Genomic DNA, 23256 nt, shown 5'->3' on the forward strand with positions numbered 1-23256 from the left:
CTTGCCCAACACACCGCAGTAGTCGCTCCCATTTCGAAAAATTTTCGTAATTCACCAATGGCTTTTGGAGAAAGTGGTTAAACATGTACGCTGGCCGGATTTCCTCGTTAGTTTCCTTAACTTCGCATCGGCAGTCTTTAGGCCATTCTCGTTCATCGTCGTACAGAAACAATGGCCCTGCCATGATTCTGCTATCCGGGTCGAAAGAAGGACCTCTCCCCCACTTGGTAGCCTCATCGGCAACGTTTAGTTTCGTTGGGACCCAACGCCATTCTTCTGTCGTTGATAAGCTCAGAATTTCACTAATGCGGAACGCCACAAATTGGCGGTAACGGCGTGGATCTGTCCGGATCCAGGAAAGGACGGTTCCGGCATCACTATGGAGAAACGTCTGTTGAATTTCCAGGGAATGATTCTCGATTATCGTTTTCTTCAACCGAGCTCCTATTACCGCTGCCATCAGTTCTAGACGCGGAATCGATAATGGTTTGAGCGGCGCTACCTTTGTTTTTGACGCGACCAAACAGCATCGAATCCTTCCTCCATCGACGATACGGAAGTATGCACAAGCTGCAAATGCCTGTTCACTCGCATCTACAAATATATGCAATTGTAGGGAGCGGTAGCTGATTGGGTCGTATCCTGGGAAGTAACAGCGGGGAATGCTAACGTCACCCATCTTCATCAGAATCTCCAACCATAGCTTCCAGCGATTGAACACGTCTTGAGGAACCTTTTGATCCCAGTCGATGCCAGCTCTCCAGACATCTTGTATAAGAATTTTTCCATGGATGACGAATGCCGCTACAAGTCCTAGGGGGTCGTAAACGCTCATCACTACTCGTAGCATTTCTCGTTTGGTCGGCACCAGTACGTTTTCGATCAGAGTTCTTATATCGTGGCGAAAGTTAAGCGTAAAGGTGAAAATATCAGCTTCTGGTAGCCAGGCGATTCCCAGCAGACGTTCTGATTGACCCTCTCCAATGAAGCTTTTCACTGTTTTGGGATTCGTTTCTCCGATTCGCTCCAGTACTGTGCAATCGTTCGAAATCCAGTTTCGAATGAAAAAGCCCCCAGCAGTGTGCACTTTTGCCACTTCTAAAGCTAACTCCACTGCTTCTCGTGTTGTATCGAGACTATCGAGATAATCGTCGACATAATGTTTCTTTTTTATAGCTTCGGCTGCCCTAGGGTGCGTGTCCATGTGTTCGTCGGCGTTCTTGTTTTTAACGAATTGCGAAAGGGCCGGGGAGCAAGTTGCGCCGAAGATTGCAACGTCCATCACCATGGTTTCCATCGGCAAATGCGGCGAGTCCCTCCACTTGTATAGCTGTGCGGTGCGATCTTCCTTTTGAATCGCTATTTGGTGGAACATTTCCATGATGTCTGCACATATAGCCACCTGTCTCTCGCGGAATCCGAACATTACTCCCAACAATGGCGCGAGTAGATCTGGGCCGCTCAATAACTCCGTGTTCAGTGATACGCCTTGAACCTTGGCGGCCGCGTCCCAGATCAGTCTCACTTTTCCTGGCTTCTTAGGATTTAATACCACTCCCAGTGGCAGATACCAGGAACGTTGACGCTCGAATTCTGCCAATTCTTGAGCGGTTGCTTTATGGGTATAGCCCTTCGCCTGCATCTCCGCTATTTGTTGACGAACTGTGTTGTACAGTTCCGGGTCTCTACTAAGTCGTCTCTCGAGACACGTGAATCGTTTTCTAGCCATCGGTTCACTGTCCGGAAATTGGACATAGTCGTTCTTCCAAAGCAAACCCGTTTGAAACCTTCCGTTCTCCATGCGCCTTGTTGTTTCCTCTAAGATCTTGCGGGCTCGTTGGTTTTCCACCGTATCTGTTTCTTGTGTTACAGAAATCCCCAGGCTTTCCAGTGCGAAGAAATCCTGGACGCATGAGTGCAAATCTTCATCAGAAGTTCTCCCATCGATGTGCATTTGACGATGCGGAAGCTGATCGGCTCCCCCACGTATACTTCCGTATACGGTCCAGCCAATGCGCGTTTTCGTTGCTATTGGTTCGCCTATTCGTCCTTCACGCAGCTTAAGTGTGGCCAGAAGATGAATGTTGTTGAGTCCTATCATTAACCCAGGTACAGCAGCTGTAAAACTTCTTACTGGTAATCCCTTGAGGTAGGCGAAACGCTTTTCCATTTCCTGAAACTCGACTGTTTGCTCTGGTAAGCCTAGGTTCTCGACCACGTACACTTCAGATGCCTTAAACCGCTTGTCGCTGCCAACCGCTGAAACATCTACCGCCACCTGCTCTGCACATAGTTTCTTCTGTATTCCTCCAGTCCAATTGATGCACAGGGTTTCTGCATTTCCTTTAAGTCCAAGCGCCTCTGCAGTCGGTTGATCCACCATGGTTACCGAGGATCCGTCATCTAGAAAGGCAAATGTGTCAACTTTTCCTTTGCTTCCATAGAGTGTCACGGGTAGTACGCGGAACAACGTCGATGACGTCAGCTTACGATGGACTGTAACAGTGGCATTCTTCGTTTCCTCGATTGGCTTCTTCTCCTCCTTAGGCACATCGGAATGGAGCAACCGATGATGGCGTCTCTGGCAACCATTTATTCCACAGACTTCGCCGCGACACGGCCAGCGACTGTGTGCCGTCAAGCACCGACAGCACAGCTGCTTCTCCTTCACTTCTTTCCAGCGATTATCAACGCAGAGTTTTTTAAACGTCGAACAATTTGTAACCTGATGACTTCCTACACCACAAGATGCACATGTCGATATTGTTTCAGGTTTCTTCGCTGCGACGTGTAGCTGCTGATGTTCATGGGTTAATATATCAACGTCGTCGATCTCCTCCTCCTTCGTCGTCGCATGGGCATTAACGAACGCTCTATCCTTCCCCCTGGTTCGATCATCCTTGTTCATCTTTGGTTGGCTCACCAACGGCGTGGCTACGCTGCGTGTGGCGGTGGCAACCTTCTCCATGTAATTTCCGAAACTACTGAGATTCACAATAGGTAGACTCTGTTGATACAGTGCCCAATTAAACTTTACAGTGGGTGGCAGTTTCTCCACGAGTTCCTGTAGCAGAATAGGATTGGACAAATGGTTTTCCAGTCCAACCGCCTTGAGATGGCCGCACAGATTCTGCACCATCAATCCGAATGAGACCCACGTATCTAACCGATCCGCTTTTGGGGCAGGAGTATTGCGAACCTTTGAAACCATGTTATTTACGATTTGTTCAGGCCGACCATACAACGTTTGCAATGTGGTAATGATCTGTGGAACCGAAGATGGATGCAAAAGAAGACTGCTAACTGCATCTTTGGCCGTACCTTTCAAACACCGCTGAAGCCTCAGTAGGTTTTCAGAATCCGTATAGCCACACGCACTCGTTGAATGGAGGTAGCTACTAATAAACATCGGCCACTCGATAGGATCTCCAGTAAACGGCGGAAGTTCCTTGGAAATCACTTGTCTAGCCGCTACTTGCTGCGTTGTCGGACCGTGTTGGAACTGCAGTGGACTATAGTTCGCTACAGAGGGGCTTACCTGAACGAAAGGCGGTCGAGATTCCTGATGAGGCGCAACATGGGGGGAAGACCCGGGGATATTAAGTGGCAGTTCATGTTGGGGGGTTTCACAAGGGGTAAACATTGGCACTGATTGATTCAGGGGAAGGTAGTATTGAGATCGACCACCCATTGGAGTGATCACCGAAAGCTCATCCAATTCGTTTGGTAGATGAGGGGCTCGTGAGGGGGTGGTACTAATTGATTCCAAGGAAATGGCAGAAGAATGGGGCGCACTTACCAATTGGTCCGGGTTGCTTTTACCTTCACCTACTTGCTTACAACCTTGCATCCACGATTGCGCTTCCGGTAGTTGGGCTGCCTTTCGTACTGGTTCCGCTATAGCTTCGAAGTTTGCATTTCGATGTTTCGTGCTAATCTGCTTCTGTTGTGATGACATCTGCATCTCGAGGAACGCCCGTTCTATTCCGCGCAAACGTTGCAACTCCACGTCCTTTTGTTCCAGTTCCTGCTGTTGCCGTTTCTTGGTCTCTGCCTCTTCCTTTTCTCGGAGCTGCAGTTGGCGTATGAGATCGGCTTCGCGCCGACGCTGCAACTCGAACTGCTCCTCTTTACTTCCTTTCAGCTGATTGAGTTTGCTGACGAGCTCCAGTTCACGCTTGCGTCTATTCTCGATTTCCACCTCATGTTGACGTTGCTTCCAGATGTGTTTTTTCCGAAGGTCCTCGGTCTCTCTACGCCACTTCTCGTACAAGGGCATCGGGTTCTTTGGGCGAGCACCGCATTCGGCAATCTTTGCTGGAGAGTATTCGAGTAGATCTGCAAGCGGTTGCACATCTACCAGCGGCACGATATGATCTGTGCCCCCGGTTAACACGGAGCGTTCCATACCATCGATGGTAATACTACCAAATGTGTTTTCCATGTCACTGTTGGCTACACCCCCGATGCTAGACGCTGGGTGGCTCTCACCGTTGCCGTCACGATCCACGTTAATTGCACAGAACCCTGTCTTCATCGGAGTAGATGTTATCTGCACATTATGACGGGTATCTGAAGCCTCAGCGTTCTTGTGGTTGTTCGCTTTCTCTACATCGGGCGTCCCAGCAGTTGTGTTGACGATCCCAACTGCACTGTTCTGCTCCTGGATCCACTCTCTAACTCTGCTTGTCTGGTTCGACCGAACGCTATGCGCGCTCGACGCTTCGTCCTGTTGCTCCAACAGCTCGTACTTCCGTGCGATGTATTCCCGCTCGCGCTCTAATTTATCCAAGGTTGCTTGCTGGATCTTTTCCTGCAATGCGCGTTCCTCCTCTAAGCGCTGCATCTCACGGGCCAGTCGTGCTCTATGCATACTAGACGTGCTTGTTCGACCAGATAGCGAGGTTGTCGGTGGGAGGGTCATTCGAGGGGCACAAAGTGTACAAGCGAAGGATTTAGAATGAACTGTTTTAGATGTCACCCCGGCGCAGGAAAAGTGGTACCACTTTCCACAACCACCACACTGCACCATATACCACTCAGCCTTATTAGGTCGGTCGCAGGCACCACAATCTCGTTCATCTGCCCGCTTATCATCGATCACCGAGGCTTGGAAGTTGGCCTCCGATGACTTAACGGATACATTCTCGCGTTGGTCATCTTCCGTTTGGAGGTTAGATCCATCTTCCTCTACCGCCCGTGTCCGGGATCGTGTTTGTCGTACGACAGAAGTCCGATTCATGGTGTAACAACGATTTATACGTTCTTTAGTTTCTGTTGGTGATTTCGGATTTCTTTTAGCGACTCGCCTTTTTTTGTTGAGTAGTGCTAAAGCTGCAACATATTTACTTATAAGTTCATGACCAATTCCAAATATAGTGTCTACTTACAACGTAGTGTCCGAATCAATTCGATTCACCCACAGAAAGCTAACTGAATGTTTTAGTTTTAAGAATCCTACAATTATAGAATTTCAATGTAATATATGTGCAAAGAAAAAACAAATAATAAATTTTACTTCTACAAAAATCTGCTGCTTGCTACAATTCAATTTCTCGAATCATTCTACGTGACAGTCTGATTCGAAATGTCACCTGTCACCCTAGCTACTAAATTGACATCTGTCACCATGTTGGGCTCACATGGCACCGGAGTCGAGGGGTCCGCAACACAGCCTTCAGGGAAGATTCAAACACAGACAAACAGACGTAACACTCTGACATTTCCCATCGTACACCGAATTAACGGTCTATTTAAAGATTTGATAGTTGGCCAACTGCCCACCCGTGGCGCTCACATCGTTTTTGTTCGAGTTTGACGTTTGCCCACTACCGCCACCTAAATAGTTCATGGTCGGACAAACTCAGTCCTTTTAGTATTGGGCGAACAGGTTTTCGGTACTATGATTTGAATCGAAAAATGTTCGTAGTGTTACGTCTGTTTGTCTGTGATTCAAATATTACGTCCATCATTTTTTGGGATTTCTAGGCCCCCCCTCCCCCCTCTGTCACGCTGTTTTCCTATACCTAATACACGTACTGTCACACTTTTCCAGACCCCCCCCCCTCCACAAAATGTTGGACGTAATTTTTTAACGTTCCCTTACCCATAGATGGTCTGCTATGTGTCGAGTGCATGCAGCGCAGTGTTCGGTTATCTGGCGCGCTGCATCCATAATCCTACACTAGAATAAATAAAGACATTAATATAACATGATAACATAAATTTACAGATACTTACTAAAACCGTTTATTTATTTTTTCTTATAACATATTATTCCTACACTATGCAACTATGGAATAATAGGGTAGGACGGGGCAAGATGGCCACCCGGGGCAAGATGAGCACCCCTCCGTTTTACTACTTTTATGATGAATTTTGCCCAAACAACTTCATAATCCGTTAGAATAATGTTCATCCTGTTTTTAAACCTGATAAAAGGTGCTTCATAATGGACGAATTTAAAAATATCGTCAAATTAGTCAATAGCATGGATTTTTAGCATTTTCTTATAAGAAATCATCAGAATAAAATAAGGTTTTTATGTCAGAATCAAATTTTTACCATAATTTTGGTTATCAGCCAACATTACTAGCTTACTGCAAAGCATTTTAATTTACATTAGAAAATATTTTCTAAGAACAAACATTAAAATTTATTCAATTTTAGTTATTAACCTATAATGGGGCAAGATGAGCACTCATTATTCCCCATCAGGGGAATATAGAAAATATTTTGAAATTATTGTAATTCACTCAATAGTGGCGGACATAGGTTTCCGTAACCTCTGCAACTATTTGATTGCGTGAATTCCTGAAAATAAGCAACATAATAATCGTTTATTGTTTTTCGGGTCATTTTGTATAAAGTATTATAAAATCGCATTTTTTTTCAATAACCGAAAAAAAGATCATTTTAGAACGTGATACCATATAGCCAAGGTTCACTATATCAATCACTGTATGGTCAATTTATTGTTAAAATATTGTGATTTTAATGAAGTGCTCTTCCTGCCCCGTAGTGGTGCTCGTCTTGCCCCGTAGCATGTTCGAACTGATCATAAAACATCTTTTTTGTTTAGTCAAATAAATCATACTTATTGTGAATTTTGAACCCTCCCATGTTTATGGGTGATAGAAAACATGATATAGTAAAGAACTACTGAGAGGTACTTTGAAAAATTGTGTTAACTTACAATAAACTCAACGTGATCCTTAGGGTGCTCATCTTGCCCCGCCCTACCCTAGCTATGGACATTGCTTGTTCAATAAATATGTACTTGCCAGCAATCCCATCAAGAACTAGAGCAAGGTTTTTATATAGGGTATCGCGACACTTGGGCGGTGGCTTCTATATTCGTCTGTTTTCCACTATAACTCAGTCATTTTTGAACCAATTGACTTGAAATGTTGTACACGGGTAGATACTATACCTATCTCACCACATTCCAAAAGTTGTGTTAATTAGTTCAAATTTGACTGAGTTATAGTGGAAAACAGACGAATATAGAAGCCACCGCCCAAGTAGCGCGATTCCCTATTGTAAGGTTGAGCATGACGTTTAGTTTATAGAGAAAAGCAGAGGAAGCGAAATTTCAAAGGAACTTGAGGAGGCGGGGATTTGTTTTCAGAATTTCTCACGGTGACAAAATAATGGCCGCTCAGCCAATTTTGACATCTAAGACAACCTTAAAATATATAAAAACCTTGAACTAGAGAAGGTAAGAAATAGAGTATTTGCTGTTTTGCACTGCTGGATATATCGAATCAAACAATGAAGGGGAAAAGTTTGACGAACTTGGTTGATCTGACGGTTTGGTCAAACTGGATGATGGTGGTGATTGGATCAATCTTTCGAAGGGGAAATATTGAGGATGTGACCACCAACCTCAATCCTCGCTTTTGGGGCTGTTCATTTATTACGTAAGGGAATTTTTACGATTTTTTCGACACCCCCTCCCCCCATGTAAGATTTTTTGTATGAGAACCAAAATGTTTTTGTGTAAGATTTCATAATGCAACTCAAATGAGTTGCATAATGAACATTATGCAACTATTTTTTTTAATTATATAACTCATTTCAGTTGCATAATGAACCAGTTCGGAAAAATGGACCATTATGATACCGAAACTAGTTAAGTAAAATAAAAATTATGATACTGAATTGCATAAAATTTATTTTATTTAATACTAGCTGTCCCGGCAAACGTTGTCTTGCCAAGCTGTGGTGGTTTGACAACTGTAAAGCTCATAACGTCACCGCACTCTAGATTGGTTTCATTTCGATCATGTTGATTTCCTTCCCTGGTCATAAAAAAATCTGCATTTTGTCTATCTTTTACATTTTTGGTTCATTTTCCTAACTTTTTTTACATATAAACACAGCCACCATGAATACGAATCTAACCATGCAAGAGTCATCTCGATCGGTTCAACCGTTCGTGACTTTTGTTGCCTCAAAGGGACTTCAAATTCATTTTTATATATATAGATTCAACCAAATTCGTCTTGAAGTTTGCTCACTGTTCAAAGTGAAATATTTCAATTTTTAGTTTCATGACAGTGACTGAGGGCGGGAGAGGCGGTAGATCACATCCGTGCACAAAAATCAAGTTTTTCACCCGAATGGGCAGCCCGTCGGTTCGGTCGCGATGGATGGCGGAAATATGTTTCGGTTTTGCCGTATCTGGTGACCGGCTGGAACCGCCAAAACAGAAGCAAACGATTCCCTGTGCGAGCGGTCAGTCAGTACGGTCAGTACGTGTGAACGTGAACATTGCCGACGAAAAGTGCGTGTTTTGATTTGAAAATCGTATCCGCAAACATTGCATTGGATCGTGTTTGGTTGGTCAGTTCGGCTCGGTCGGTCGTCCGTCGCCGCCGTGGAGTGGAAGAGCAGTGCATTTTTCTCTCGGTCTCGTGCGTGGATGGTAGTGGTAGTGCCTGTGTTTTTCTATTTTTTATGTTCTCCGCCACCCAACCTATCGTTTGTTTGGATTGGTTAGAGAGGGAGGGTGGGAAACACCACCCCTCTCGGGTTTCAATCGGCCGATGCTGTCAACAAACCGAAACACGAGAAATATGTTTTTTGGCAGCGGTTTGTGCGTGATCCACTGTAAGCAAACTGGTGGTGCGTGAAGTTTGGAACAACCCGAGCAAAGATGAATGTCTACGCTGGGCATTGTTCATCATATTGCGCTTAGCAAGAAAAATTTTAGTTTCACACTTTTACCGATCTGTCAGTCAGTTGTGCGCAAGGGTGATTCTCTTATCATGGGCAGTATCCATATTTGCATTACTTAAAACATACCCAACCGGTATCAACCGCGTTCGATCAGTACAAGACTGAATGCAACAAATAATGGCACATCCAATCGAATCAGTAACAATTCCATAAAATATTGTTTTATTTCCATTTCATTAAAACAATCTCGAAAGGGACCATAATGAGTTAACTTACCTTTCCACGCAAGTTATCAACAACAACAATCAGCCGGTGGGCGAGCGTCGATGTTTGTTTTGGTCGCAGACAATAGAAACGTGCTGCGAGTAGCTTTGGCGCGCAACGACGTCGTCTGCTTCCTTGCTCCTGATTGGCTGCGCGCAACTGGAGTGGAGCTGCGCGTAACTGACCGGCGCGCAAATTGCGCAACGAAAGAAAAACTATACAAAATATTCGCAATATTTAGCACTAATCCTACAAAACACACACTCAGATAAATTAACATATTGAATATAAGCGCCTTGCACTTAGATTGTGACCAATTGCTTTTGCACTTCAAAAATAAGTGCAGGCTTATCGAAACTTCGCCAAGTCAGTCAAGATGAATTTTAAGTGCAAGCCTTTTGCTTTATAATACCCCGGACAGACATGTGATACGAGTGTGATTCCTGTACAACGGTACGCACTGTCAAGAAAATTCTAACAAGACTGACTTGAATTGAGAGAATTTTCAGTATGGCACTCATTTCAAGCGCAATTGTACAGTGATTCTTGTATCACATGTGTGTCATAAGTATAACAGTCAAATGATGGCATTTCAATCGTGAGGCGCATAGTTCCTATTAATAAGAATGATAACATTATTTTCATTACGAATTGGGTTTGAAATGAAAACAAATTAAAGTTTTGAATGTTTTGATTGTTGAAAAATAAGTTTTATTTATTAGTCATTGTGCACAGGAAGTTACAGCTCGCGTGGGCCAAATCATGATGATGAACGAGCAGAGTGTGTCCAAGTCGCGACTTTTTTCGGGTCCACCGGTCGATGTACTTGTTGATTCGAGGGGGATTAGCACTGTGTCTAGCTGGACAATTCACACCACTTACGCCACTAGCTAACGTAAATGATGGTCCAGATGATCCGCTGATTCCACGACCGACAAAGTTGGTGGTCCAAGGAGCTCCGCTAGGATCGATTCTATTCGCGTATCTCAGCGCTCTTCCGGTACCTCCGCGTCGTCCAGCAGCTGCCACCCAAATTGTTCGCACTTGGTGACGGTGGAGAAGCGGTTGACGTCCCGTGCAATTCTAGAAAAGATATGTACGTAGCTTATAAAGCCTTTAAAAGTTCGAATAATAAGTACTACTTACCTTCAAAAACAGCCAATGCCAACCAAGTTGCAAATTTAATGCTTTGAGCATCATATTCGAAAACGAAATTCCACAATTTTCTGCGACAACATGTGCGTCTCCAGCGCGCCATGTCCGTTTTTCGTTTGTTATGTTTATGCTTGGATTTTATGTTGACAAGGTTAATTTTTATGTTGCAGCACTCTAAATTTATGACAGCAAAAATACAATTTAATAAAGTAACATTTATTTTTTATTAGTTGCACTTAGAATGATTTTTTTCTCTCCTGTTCGCAATCTATGTGCTTTCTGCACTTAGATTCTATCAGTAAATTAATTTGAGTGAGTACCCCGGTCAACCATTTCACAAACTTCGTTGAAGTTCTTTACCAAAATATAAAGATTAATGTCGACTATTATTTACTGGTTATTTCGTTACACATATTCAAAAAACTTCATCGATCGATAACCACACTTAAAAAATATCCTTTGTCATAAGATAAAAACCTTTACCGAAACGTAACTTTATTTCGTTAAATTCTATGTTATCGCTGGAACTTTGGATTACTTCATGAATATTTCTAGATTGAGTTTAAATAAGGGCGAAAGTAACATGAGAGAGTTCTCTTCATCGACTCTCTCTTCTTCAAATTAAAGTGACAAGATGCAAGTATGGTTGCACTTTTAGGTCATTAATCGCTAGGTTGCGATGCAATCTAGCGTCTAAGTGTAAAAAAGTTCGATTGAATTTTCATCTTGTCACTTTAATTTGCAGAAGAGAGAGTCGATGAAGAGAACTCTCTCATGTTACTTTCGCCCTTATTTAAACTCAATCTAGATTTATCGGAATATATTCATTTTCCGATATCAACGTAACTTTGCATATTGATATCGAAACACAAATATTAGTCACGATGCTCCTTTATCGTTCTGCTCGGTATCGTTGGATGAAGCTAAGCAAAGGTATTCTGATACTTTGAATGACAGGAAGAATGTTTTGGTTTTTACCGAATTAGAAAAAAATGAAACCAAAGTGAAAGACGGTTTCTGCAGCGACAAAATGCTTTTTAGGTCCGGATAAGGCCGTATCCGTGGCCGCATCTCACCGGATTGCTCCCGGAACAGCAACAGGAATATATATATATATATATATATATATATATATATATATATATATATATATATATATATATATATATATATATATACAGGAATTCATTCTGTCGGTAGGTAATTTTGATATTCAATTGGCAGTAGGGAGCCACCGCTGCGCCGCCTTGTTGGATGATGCTCCAGCAAAATTTACTCCTTCGCTATTGGTTGACCGGGCGGGAACCTTGTGAAATTATGTGAATCTTATTTTATTTGCCAAATATGTAGAGATTTCTCAACAAAGATCCAGTTCATAAATGCTGGGTAATTCTTAGTGCTATTGCACCTTTGGGAACTACCGTGAATTACTAAAAGCTAGTAAATTTGTTCGATGTTTCGAATATTCATATTTAAAGGCATATGCCTTTGATTAGCCATAATCTTCGTAATAGTCTTGTGACTCAGTTAGTAAGTAATTAAGTAAGCATCAACATAACACGTAAGTCCCTTTGAATATAGGTTCAATTCCCAATTTAGGAAATTATTACAAAAAAAAACACAACACATATATGAACAGGAAAGGTGGGTGGTGAGGTGGTTGTTAGTTTTAGTTTTTTTTTTTGATAATTTTGACATGTCGATAAAACAGAACTCACTTTTCAGTATCGATTTATCTTCAAAAATATTTATCAATCGATAACGATTTGACTTTACGTTTATTTAAATTTCTTAAAGAAACGATGTCGATCGCTATCGATTTTTGATATGAACGTCTTTAAAGATCGTTATAAAGAAATGTAAAGATTTTTGAAGAAATGGTTGACCGGGACGTTCGAACTTTTTTGAGTTTGAGGCGTTGGTTGGTCAAACATTATAACAATAGCCAATAGCCAAACAACAGCAAGCCAAGCAAACAACAGCCTGCATCTCAACGTAGACATTAGTTAGGAAAGAATTTTTTTTTTGGCAATTATTTACCGTTTCATTCCTTGATCATGAGGCAAGTATATAATTATTTACCCAGGCATAGAAAACGCGAAAACGTTGGTGCTTAGGCATATTGTAAGCTACGAAGTGTGGGTTCGATTCCCACCCCAGCTGGAGAATTCTTTTCGACGAACGGAAAATTATTTTTTGGACCACTGGGTGTCGTATAAGTAGAAATCCTCTACATAGAGATGAGCGGAAGTTACATACGTCGATTCGGCAACGCTGTTTGTTTTGTTTACAACAGCTGCCAACACTTGCTACAAAGCTAGATGTTCAAACTTTGTGCGTGACTTCGTTGTGGTTCAAGTTGTTTTGTTTACATTTTCTAATTATGGTAGAATTTTTTTTTTCAAAATTTTGTTGAAATAGCGGAGCAATCGAAGAAATCTGAAATTCATTGCAAAAGTGTTACGCTAATCATATCGGCAGAAGTGAAGCAAGAAGCAGCAATGGAAGTTTTTTCGACAAGTGCAGCAATAAAAGTGTCGTCATAAGCATGAGCTTTTGAAAGCAGAATTAAGAAATTTATATCTTTTTACTAAACATACATATGCCGCCAATATCTCGATATTAAAAATAAACAATTTTAATTTATTTAGTTCCGATTGCAATACCGTTCAAACGATGCCTTCCTACGAACGATATGCATGTTCATTTGGCTCACACTTTGACAGTTCTCTCTGCACGATTGGCTCACAATGGCCGCCTCCGCAGATCTCTACACGGTAAAAAATCTGCACTCTGATATGAACTGATTGGCACTTGAATTCGCACTACTGTCTTATCTGTTTGTTATCAATTAAATATCATTCGAAAAAGAACATTCAATGTCTCATCAATTTTAATGGAAATTCACTTCAATTCGTTGTTGACAATGTTTTGATTTCAAACCTAAAATTAAAATAAAAAAAAAAGCGTTCACCACACCCAGATTCGATACCAGGACCTTGAGATTCACAATCATCTGTTTCCCCACTACACTACTTCATATCTGTTAGAGAGGTGCGTATCGAAGCGAAACACTTTCTACCACCTGTCATCTATATTTACTTTCATGTCCAAAACAGTCATTACCAAACCAATAGCTTTTCACTTTGGATCGTACTGATTTATACAGTAGTGCAAATCGAAGTGATTTTCAATTAATTCCTCTGGTGGGTTTGTTTTGGTTCTGAAATCAACAGTGACAGCATTGCAATTTCAAAGGAAAAACATTGGTGATCATGTTGATTGGGATGTTGAATAGTTAATAGATTTTTCCCTTACATCGAGCGTGCAGATTTTTTACCGTGTATAATGTAGGATTACTAGTACAAGTTGTATGTTATTTACAGTAAGTTATGTTCAGTCTGTACAGCTTCTGGCTGAAGACGGTGTAAAGTGCCTTTTTTAAAAACCTCTCTCTTCGGCAAATAGGGAAACCCTCTTCCCATCGTAGATTTCAATTTATGGACGATAGCGGCAAAAACTTTTGGTAGATTCTGTGTGTTTTTGTTTTGATATTTCATCGAATCAAAATAAAAACATTCGGCGCCATGTTGCATCGATGTTCGGTATAGAGATAAGTGACATAGAGCTTGCTGACGTTTATTCACCTCTCTCTTTCAACAAATAGGGACAAATAGGGAAACCCTCTTCCCATCGTAGATTTCAATTTATGGACGATAGCGGCAAAAACTTTTGGTAGATTCTGTGTGTTTTTGTTTTGATATTTCATCGAATCAAAATAAAAACATTCGGCGTCATGTTGCATCGATGTTCGGTATAGAGATAAGTGACATAGAGCTTGCTGACGTTTATTCACCTCTCTCTTTCAAGCATGCAGGCGGGATAGGATTTGTTTTCATCATGAAACCTTTCCCGATGAAAACAAATCCTATCCCGCCTGCATGCTTGAAAGAGAGAGGTGAATAAACGTCAGCAAGCTCTATTTGATCACACGAACACTAGCGCGAGTTTTTCCTCACACAAAATTACACGCTAATTCAAAGGCTATTCAAATTGCATATGCATATCAAATTGGGTAAAACGGGTTGTTGATACCCGGAGCAAACGAAGTTTTCGGACCTCTTTTAGTCAAACCCGTACTTATTTTTCTGGGTTAGCTTTAAGCTGAAATTGTTTTATTTTGTTAATTTTTGTATGTGTTTTACAATATTAGGTTACTTACATTTGATAGTCCTGCATGTACAATTCATCCGTTCTTTGTGTATCAATAGTGTATTCCATTATTTCGGGAGTAATTTGCGAATAGGGCGTAATTAACAACGCAATAACAATGCGAAAACAACAACCGAATTTTGCTGATCAAATTTTAATTCCTATTTTGAAGTAATACAGAATAATTCAACTTAAATAAGGTTAATTGATACAGTTCTGACATAGTTTCTTGTTTTTCTAAGAACACTGCACGAATTCGATATTTTTTGCACTAAAAATTGCATTTATTTAATTACGCCTGAATTGATACCTGAGAATGCTAATTTCGCCCAATACTATGCGCCTCGAATCGATCACGGAGAAAAATAATTAGTAAACACAAACAAATTTCAGTTTGATTTAACCGGATTCTTATGTTGAATAGACCATTCCCGTCTGACCTTACCCCCCTTTTTTATATTTTTCTTCGAAAGACACGCGTTTTTAATGACTATTACCGCTTTCAGATTTTTTTTATATGCACTCCTGATTTTCATACAAATTTTGAAAAATTGGGAATTTCACCACATTTTGAAATAAAATTCACCATGCGAAGTAATTTTTGGCTGCTTTTGGCAGCCCTGAAATGGTGATCGTTTTTTTTTCACCTCAGAAAATTAGCAACGTCTGGGACCCCTTCTTATGTTTACATTCAGAAATGTCAAACTACTCAAGTGAGTTCCGAGCTGCGGATAACAATTTCGTCCTGGATCGTACCTGCGGACAGTTTGGTTATTGTACGAGGTGGATCGTATGCTGGATGTGGGCTTCGAACCGCAAATTCGAAAACTCCTGTTGGACATCCGGCCCGATTGGCAGACTATCATGACGAGTGCGACGTGGCCACCGGTTTGTTCAAAGCTGCATAAACAAACCGATCCTGGTGTACGTTGGAGAGCCCAAGGACAATGTCATCATCTTTTGCGGCCGGAAGACGAGGGCTGATGATCTGTCGAGCGAACTTGTTCTGTCCGGCATAAATTGTACCAGCTTACACGGCGATCGGGAGCAGGCTGACCGTGAGCAGACCCTGGAGGCAATCAATTCCGGCGATGTGTGGGTCCTTTTCGCGACGGATGTGGCCTCACGAGGGACATCCATGACATTGCACACGTTGTGAATTACGACTTCCTGTGGAATTGGAGTAGTACGTAGAATTGAAGAGTACGTGCACCGATTGAACCGGACAAATCGCGCCGCCCCGAAGTGTAGTTTTCCCGAACTTCTTCTCGCGAAACGACTGGGCGGTCACCCTCATTCTTGTTTTCGATCGAATCCACTTTCGAACGAAAATCGTCCGCATTCCCGTTTACGCCATCAAAATCAAATGGGCTACGGATTCGAACGAACCAAATACGTTCGAAAGCAGATACGCCCGTAAACAAGAATGAGGGTGGGTGTCTTCGGACCTGATAAAAATTTTGGAGGAAGCCGAGCAGGCAGTACCGAACGAGATTTGCCAGATGGCTGGCCGATTCGCGGCCAAGAAGCGAGAAGGCCGGGAAAAAGTACCTTTTGTGGACAGCATGACGACGGTGGTGGTCGATAGTAATTTTAATTAGTGCTGCTTCAGAACCTTACCAAATTGTTGCGTTCTCTAACAATAAAAATATAAATTTTATCGACGTTTGAGCCGAATTATTTCTTATTATCCTGGAGGTTAGACCATCAGTATCTTACTTTATCGATTACTGACTAAAGTATACTGCCCATGATCGCATATCAGTCCCATATTTACTGGGTTTCTTATTCATATGGGACAATTATGCGATCATAGGCAGTATAGGCAATTACTTTTAAATCCGGTTTGTCGATTGGTTTAAATTATTTCAGAATACCTATTTCACAATACTCTTCGACGATGATTGTTAATATTTACAGATAAGAATGTACAAAGCAACCTGATCTATTTTCAAAGCAGATGTATTGTGTGTCACCAAACAACTTCGGAGGACTTGGTGAACCTTTTCCTCGACGTTCTGATGACTAGGACGAATAACCAGAAAGCAAATTGATCTAATTTTGAAGCAGATGTATTGTGTGTCACCAAACAACTTCGGAGGACTTGGTGAACCTTTTTCTCGACGTTCTGATGACTAGGATTAATAACTACAAAGCAAATTGATCTAATTTTAAAGCAGATGTATTGTGTGTCACCAAAACAACTTCGGAGGACTTGGTGAACCTTTTCCTCGACATTCTGATGACTAGGACGAATAACTACAAAGCAAATTGATCTAATTTTAAAGCAGATGTATTGTGTGTCACCAAACAACTTCGGAGGACTTGGTGAACCTTTTTCTCGACGTTCTGATGACTAGGATGAATAACTACAAAGCAAATTGATCTAATTTTGAAGCAGATGTATTGCGTGTCACTAAACAACTTCGGAGGACTTGGTGAACCTTTTCCTCGACGTTCTGATGACTTGGACGAATAATCAGTGTGATACTCCGAATAGCAAATCAATAATTAAATGTATTTTACTAACAAATTAATTCTTTTTATTTCTCCACTTTTGTACACACGTTAATCTCGAGTCCACTTGGTATTCTGACAGCCCAACACAGGGCCGTCCCCAGACCCCATTACATCAGCATATAATATCAGGCCTGCACTCAGGCACCACATCTCCCCTTTTACAATAGCAAGACTTCATCCAGGTCACTACAACAAGTAATCTTCAAATCGAGTAGGCTTCCTCACAACACGCCGCTGTCGAGCCAAAGGACACGGCCCAGGCCCAGTCTCGAACTCTGCTTCAAGGTCAAATCCATGGAATTCATTTTCTGAATCGGAAGACTCGGGCAGTTGTTTATCATCATTGATGGGGTTCTCTTTCTCCGTTGTTGGGATCGTCTCCGTTGGGTCCACCACGCCATCGGACACTTTTTTTAGATGAGCAACATTCCGGTCGTACGATTTGCCCGTCGCTGGATCTTCGATAGTTACCCGCGGTCCGGATCGTTGCGTAATAACATACTCCTTTGGATTGAACGTCGTTGTCAACTTGTTCCCCGGCAAAAGATTTTGCATGAGTACTGTATCACCTGCCGATAAAGACGACTTCCTAGCTCGGCGCCGGAGGTCCTCCAACTGTTTCCCCTTGTCTTTCAGAACACGGTCTCTGTCCCGAACGCCATCGTCTGTTGGTTTCGTCTCAACATCTTCCAAAGCGGGTATCTTGGATCGTATTGTTCTCCCGTATAACAGTTCTGTTGGAGTTCTGCCCGTGATCGAATGAGGTGTGGTGTAATACACAAGGATGGAAATCTAGTGATCATGATAAGATCCCGAATGTGTCGCGGTTGGAGCGCATCGCGCGATCATAGCAACAACGATAGAGCGTTGTCGTCAAGCATTATAACAAACCACGCTCCGCGAAAATTGAATCGCGAGGCATGTGCGGCCATGATATGATCGTTATCATGAAGTCTGTGGTACCTTGTGGTATGCACATAATAAATTATTGTATTACTCTATTACGTTTAGCGTGTATGTTTACATTGAGTATCTGTCATATGTGGAGATGTTGTTATTGTTGTCTGGAGTGTGAATCATTGTATGTAATATTGAAGTATCGGTAATAAAGTGTATACAAATAATGAATACAGTTGTTGATTACAGAGAAAGATTCTCACATTGGCGACGAGAACGGTGAACAGTGCATGTGAAATTAATTTAATGTCGGTTCGGGAAGTGTTGTCTTTGGAAAAAGAAAGAGATGAGTGGTGTGTGTGTGTAAGGTGCATGCAGAGTGGTGATGACCTCCAGGTGATGACTTGTAATTGAATTTCAACATTGGAATCAAAAAGGTAAATATTGTGTACTAACTGTTCAATATGAATCAAACAATCTATTTGTACCTTCGACTAATGACAATGATCAACCTGTGAGAGATTTTGATGGTAATCGGTATTTTAGTTCAAATCGATGACAGACACTATTGTCAGATAAAGAAATTGTGAAGAAAATCTAAGTTTTGTTGATTGTGATATTGATACTCGTTGAATGTTGTCCTAAATCTAGACTTAAATGCTGAATGATGAATGAAGTATTGATTTGTTAACCGGATGGCCGAGGAAGGCGTAGAGGTGAAACAATATTTTGAAATCAAATTTTGCCGTTGCTGTTAAAAGCCAGTGAAGGCGATGAAAGCCAATGAAGCCGATAAAAGCTAATGAAGGCGACATTCTTGAAATAGCCGTAAAAGGCGGAAAGGATTACAGATAGAAAAGCCGTTGAAGGCGGAAAGCAGGAAAAATGTTATAGGCAGAAGAGCCGACTAAGGCGAAAAACTGTCGATGGCGGAAAGATCCGTCGGAGAGTGAAAAGCTGTTGAAGGCGGAAAAAGCCGTTGAAGGTGGAAATGCCGTTGAAGGCGGTAAGACCTACAATGCAGATATAGTCGATTCTTTGTAGAGCCGTATAAGGCGAATTGTGTTATTGTGTTATTAAAAATTAAAGTACTAAAAACGCAACAGTGTCGTAAATTTCGTAAGAAACAGATTACCAGCCAACGCAGATTTAAGGGCTGTTTGCAGATCAGAAGGAATTTCTCGGCTATCTTGATGCATGGGAAATTCCTTGGCTGAATCGCTCAAGAAACCGTTTTTCTTCGATCGCAGTACGCAGTTGTGAAGGAATGACAGTTCAAATGGCAGTCACCGTAGAAAGTTTCTGCCAGGAATCGTTCTAGAAGTTTCTTGAGCGATTTCTCTTGAACTCCAATCTGGGCTTTATAGTTAAATTGAACCATTAAAAATGAAATTTCACACCAATAAGTGGCAGCTGAGAAGGCGAAAGTCAAAACTAAACTTTAGGATGAGCGTGACTAGAAAAACAGGAACGAATAGTATTTGAATATGTTCCAAATGCGAATATAACTGAGCAGATACTGAGATTGTTGTGGACCCACCTCAGGTGATATATATTGAAGTTATCATTGCTCAATAAAGTATAATAAGTCTACGAGACGTAAAAAGGGTTGGCTCTTGAAACCAAATTAACATGAAGACATGATTTAACTAATGCTTTGTCCTCTCTTACAAGACTAAAAATGTAACTTCAAGAAAATTAACATCAATGTGTGAGAATAATTAAACTGTCTTGGTTGTTTGCAAGATAGGAAGTCAAAATGACAGTTAAAGCATTCGTTGAAGCTAGACGACATATTCAGAGCAGTTGCTAATCACTAACCTGTTAACTATCATGCTAGTCAAATGGCTAGTTGAATTGGATATTTAAAAAAAAATGAACAATAAAAATGAAACTTTTCGGTTTAACTAGAAGTCTCAGGAATTCGAGTAAAAAGCGCTTTATAACCTATTGAATGCCACTAAATGTTTATGTGATTCAAGGACAGTGAGTTCTTGAGTAATCACTTCTGAAGTCTTTGAATATAAAATGTATCGGGTGTGGTCAGGAGGGGCATTTTGACCTATGATTGCCTAACACTGGATATAGTGCCATTTTTCCTAATGAGTGGGCCATCTTGCCAAGAACTGTGGAACTTTGTTCTCTAACTAAGTACAGCAGTGCGCTCAACAACAAATTCTGCACAATAATTTCCTTACAGGAAGAGACAAATTTTGATCAGTTAAAGAAGTATTGAAACTATTATTGAGGAGAATAATGTACAGTATATCAAAAGCACAAGATATTGGAATAATAAAAGATAATCATTTCTGTAACTACAGGAATAGATATATCTAATGAAAGCTGGATTATGAGGTTTGTTTTTCAGTGGAGCTTATTAATGCAAACAGGTACCATTTATTAACATGATACCTTGTTTGAATTTTTAGATTTCATACACTGGAAAAACTGCAAATATTGTATGCATGTGTCGTACACATAGATTTTTGCAATTTGTCTTAGATAACCCTTTTCATGTGTAGATACACCTAGAGATACACACAGTTTATATAAGGTCCATCGATTTTATGTGTGATCCAGCGTGGAAAACGAGTATGTGTGTACAAATAAAATTTATATATCAAATTCATGGATTTTTACCAATAAAAATGTGTGTACATGTATAAGTGATATTTGTGTTAATAAGTTCATTGAAAATTTGAATAAAAACGTGCTTTAAATTGTTTCAGTATATAGAAATGAATCGTAGAGGCAAGCGTAAGGGCCATTTTGACACAGACAATCATGGTCAGTGTGCACTACGTCAGACTTGTAAGTGTTAAAAAAAATGAGGATGTATTTCATCGAAAAAATGTGATATAATAGACAGATAATTGGGCTTTGCAATAATGCAGAATATTCTAGTCCGATCCAACGAACTGAGAATATTATCAATATGATGAGCATATATAGAAAATCAGAGTTACTTAAAGATAAAAAGTCCTAATTTTTGTCGGTACATTGAATGCGAAATTTTTTTTAAAGGCTTGTTAAAATAGCTTCATTAGGTATCTAGAGTGAGAACATAATATGTTGAGGGGCTTTTGCAATATTTTGGAGGTACACCATTAAAATAAATACTACAGTTCAGAACCCAAAGGAGCGACATCAAAGGAATAAATTTTTGGTTTTGTAATGTTAAAATAGGTTTGATTGAGCACGAATCACTAGGTTATGCGGGAAAATATGCATCGTAGAATGTAAACCTATTGAACGACCAAACCGTAAAAATAAACTCATTCAGTTTGAAAGGTAAATGGTAAATAGTGAGAATTCCGTTATTATCGGAAACATGATTCCCAAAAACGTGGACACCTATTTATTTTGTTATCTGGAGAAAATTGCTTTGTATATAATAATTGGCTACTATCATTACGTTTTCGGTTTGAAGCCGAAATGACTGGCGGTGCGAAAATTGATGTTTAACCTACTTATAAACATAGCAACTCGATTTAGATTAGTGCTAATTTAAGCTCTAAAGTAGCTTAATGATGCGCAATACCAGCAACCGGTTCAAATTTACGTCACAACTGCAACTTTGCATGTGCTTAAATGCGTGACTTCGATTTGGTACTGCGACGATGATGTATGTATTAAGAATTTGATATAATTATAGGATTACAACATGAAAAAAAAAGAATGAATATTAATATTCTATTATACTTTCAAACAGCTAGTGCGGTTGCGAGTTTTGTGAACAATATATATTAAATACTAGCTGTCCCGGCAAACTTTGTCTTGCCAAGCTGTGGTGGTTTGACAACTGGTGAGGTCCTAACGTCACCGCACTCTAGATTAGTTTCATTTCAATCGTGTTGATTTCCTTCCCAGCTCACGAAAATCAGTACTTTATCAATTTTTTTACATTTATAGTTGTTTTTCTTAACTTTTTGGACATATAAACACAGCCAACACGAATACGAACCGAACCGTGCAAGAGTCAAGCTGATCGGTTCATCCGTTTTTAAGTTTTGTTGCCTCAAAGGAACTTCAAACTCATTTTTATATATATAGATAATTCAAAAACTGAATGTTTTCAAGTTTTCAAATTACTATTTAGCTAAAACTAGTATTACAAATATTGCTTTGGACAAGTGACGTTTTTCGAAATCGTGATTTGATTTAAAAAAAGTATCAATCCCTTCGATATTTAGAAAACAAAACCTGTAAAGCCAAACTTCTGAATATATTCTGAACAAAAAACGAGTTCCAGCGAAGTTCGCTAAAAAACATAAAATGAAATAGTGTTTGTATGACACTTGGATACTTTGGATCGAAAACGAGTTGATGTATATTGATAATTTTTCCACTGTAACATTCTTGCAGTGTTCCGACATATTAGTTGAAAAAATGTCTGAATACTAATCTGAATATACATACCTTTTGTATGAGATTCTTCTATGAAAGGACATGTCAAAAAAAAAATCAGTGGGTAGTATACAAGGTTTGCATGCTAGCTGTCATTGAAAACATTTAAGAAGAGGAAAGCAATTCAATTAATTCATCAGCAAAGGTAATATTTAGCTTGACATTCAGTATTAAAAATATTTTGGGATTTGGGAAAATACTTGGGTCAAAATAATATTTCATTTTAGGTACAACCACAAGTAACGGCCAAGTAATTTACCAAAATGCCGAGCAGAGATGGATGACCAAATGGATGACTGTACTACTAATTCTGATGTGACACTGAAGCGAGACGTTCATAAACTGATGAGACTATAAGCGAAAACAACGTGGAGTGACCTTGCTGCGGATCTGGAGAAAAAACGAGATGTGGTACCTTGTGGTATGCACATAATAAATTATTGTATTACTCTATTACGTTTAGCGTGTATGTTTACATTGAGTATCTGTCATATGTGGAGATGTTGTTATTGTTGTCTGGAGTGTGAATCATTGTATGTAATATTGAAGTATCGGTAATAAAGTGTATACAAATAATGAATACAGTTGTTGATTACAGAGAAAGATTCTCACAAAGTC

General features: G+C 40.4%; 1 long non-coding RNA gene across 1 annotated transcript; it reads left to right on the forward strand.

The window, feature by feature from the left end:
* The first annotated feature begins 14568 nt into the window (after positions 1-14568).
* On the forward strand, positions 14569-23218 carry LOC134284196 (uncharacterized). The gene is made up of 2 exons (XR_009995690.1): positions 14569-18668; positions 22866-23218. It is a non-coding gene; the product is annotated as an uncharacterized LOC134284196 (long non-coding RNA).
* Positions 23219-23256: the final 38 nt, after the last annotated feature.

The sequence above is a fragment of the Aedes albopictus genome, chromosome 3 (assembly GCF_035046485.1).
Source record: "Aedes albopictus strain Foshan chromosome 3, AalbF5, whole genome shotgun sequence".
Taxonomy (NCBI): Eukaryota; Metazoa; Arthropoda; class Insecta; order Diptera; family Culicidae; genus Aedes; species Aedes albopictus.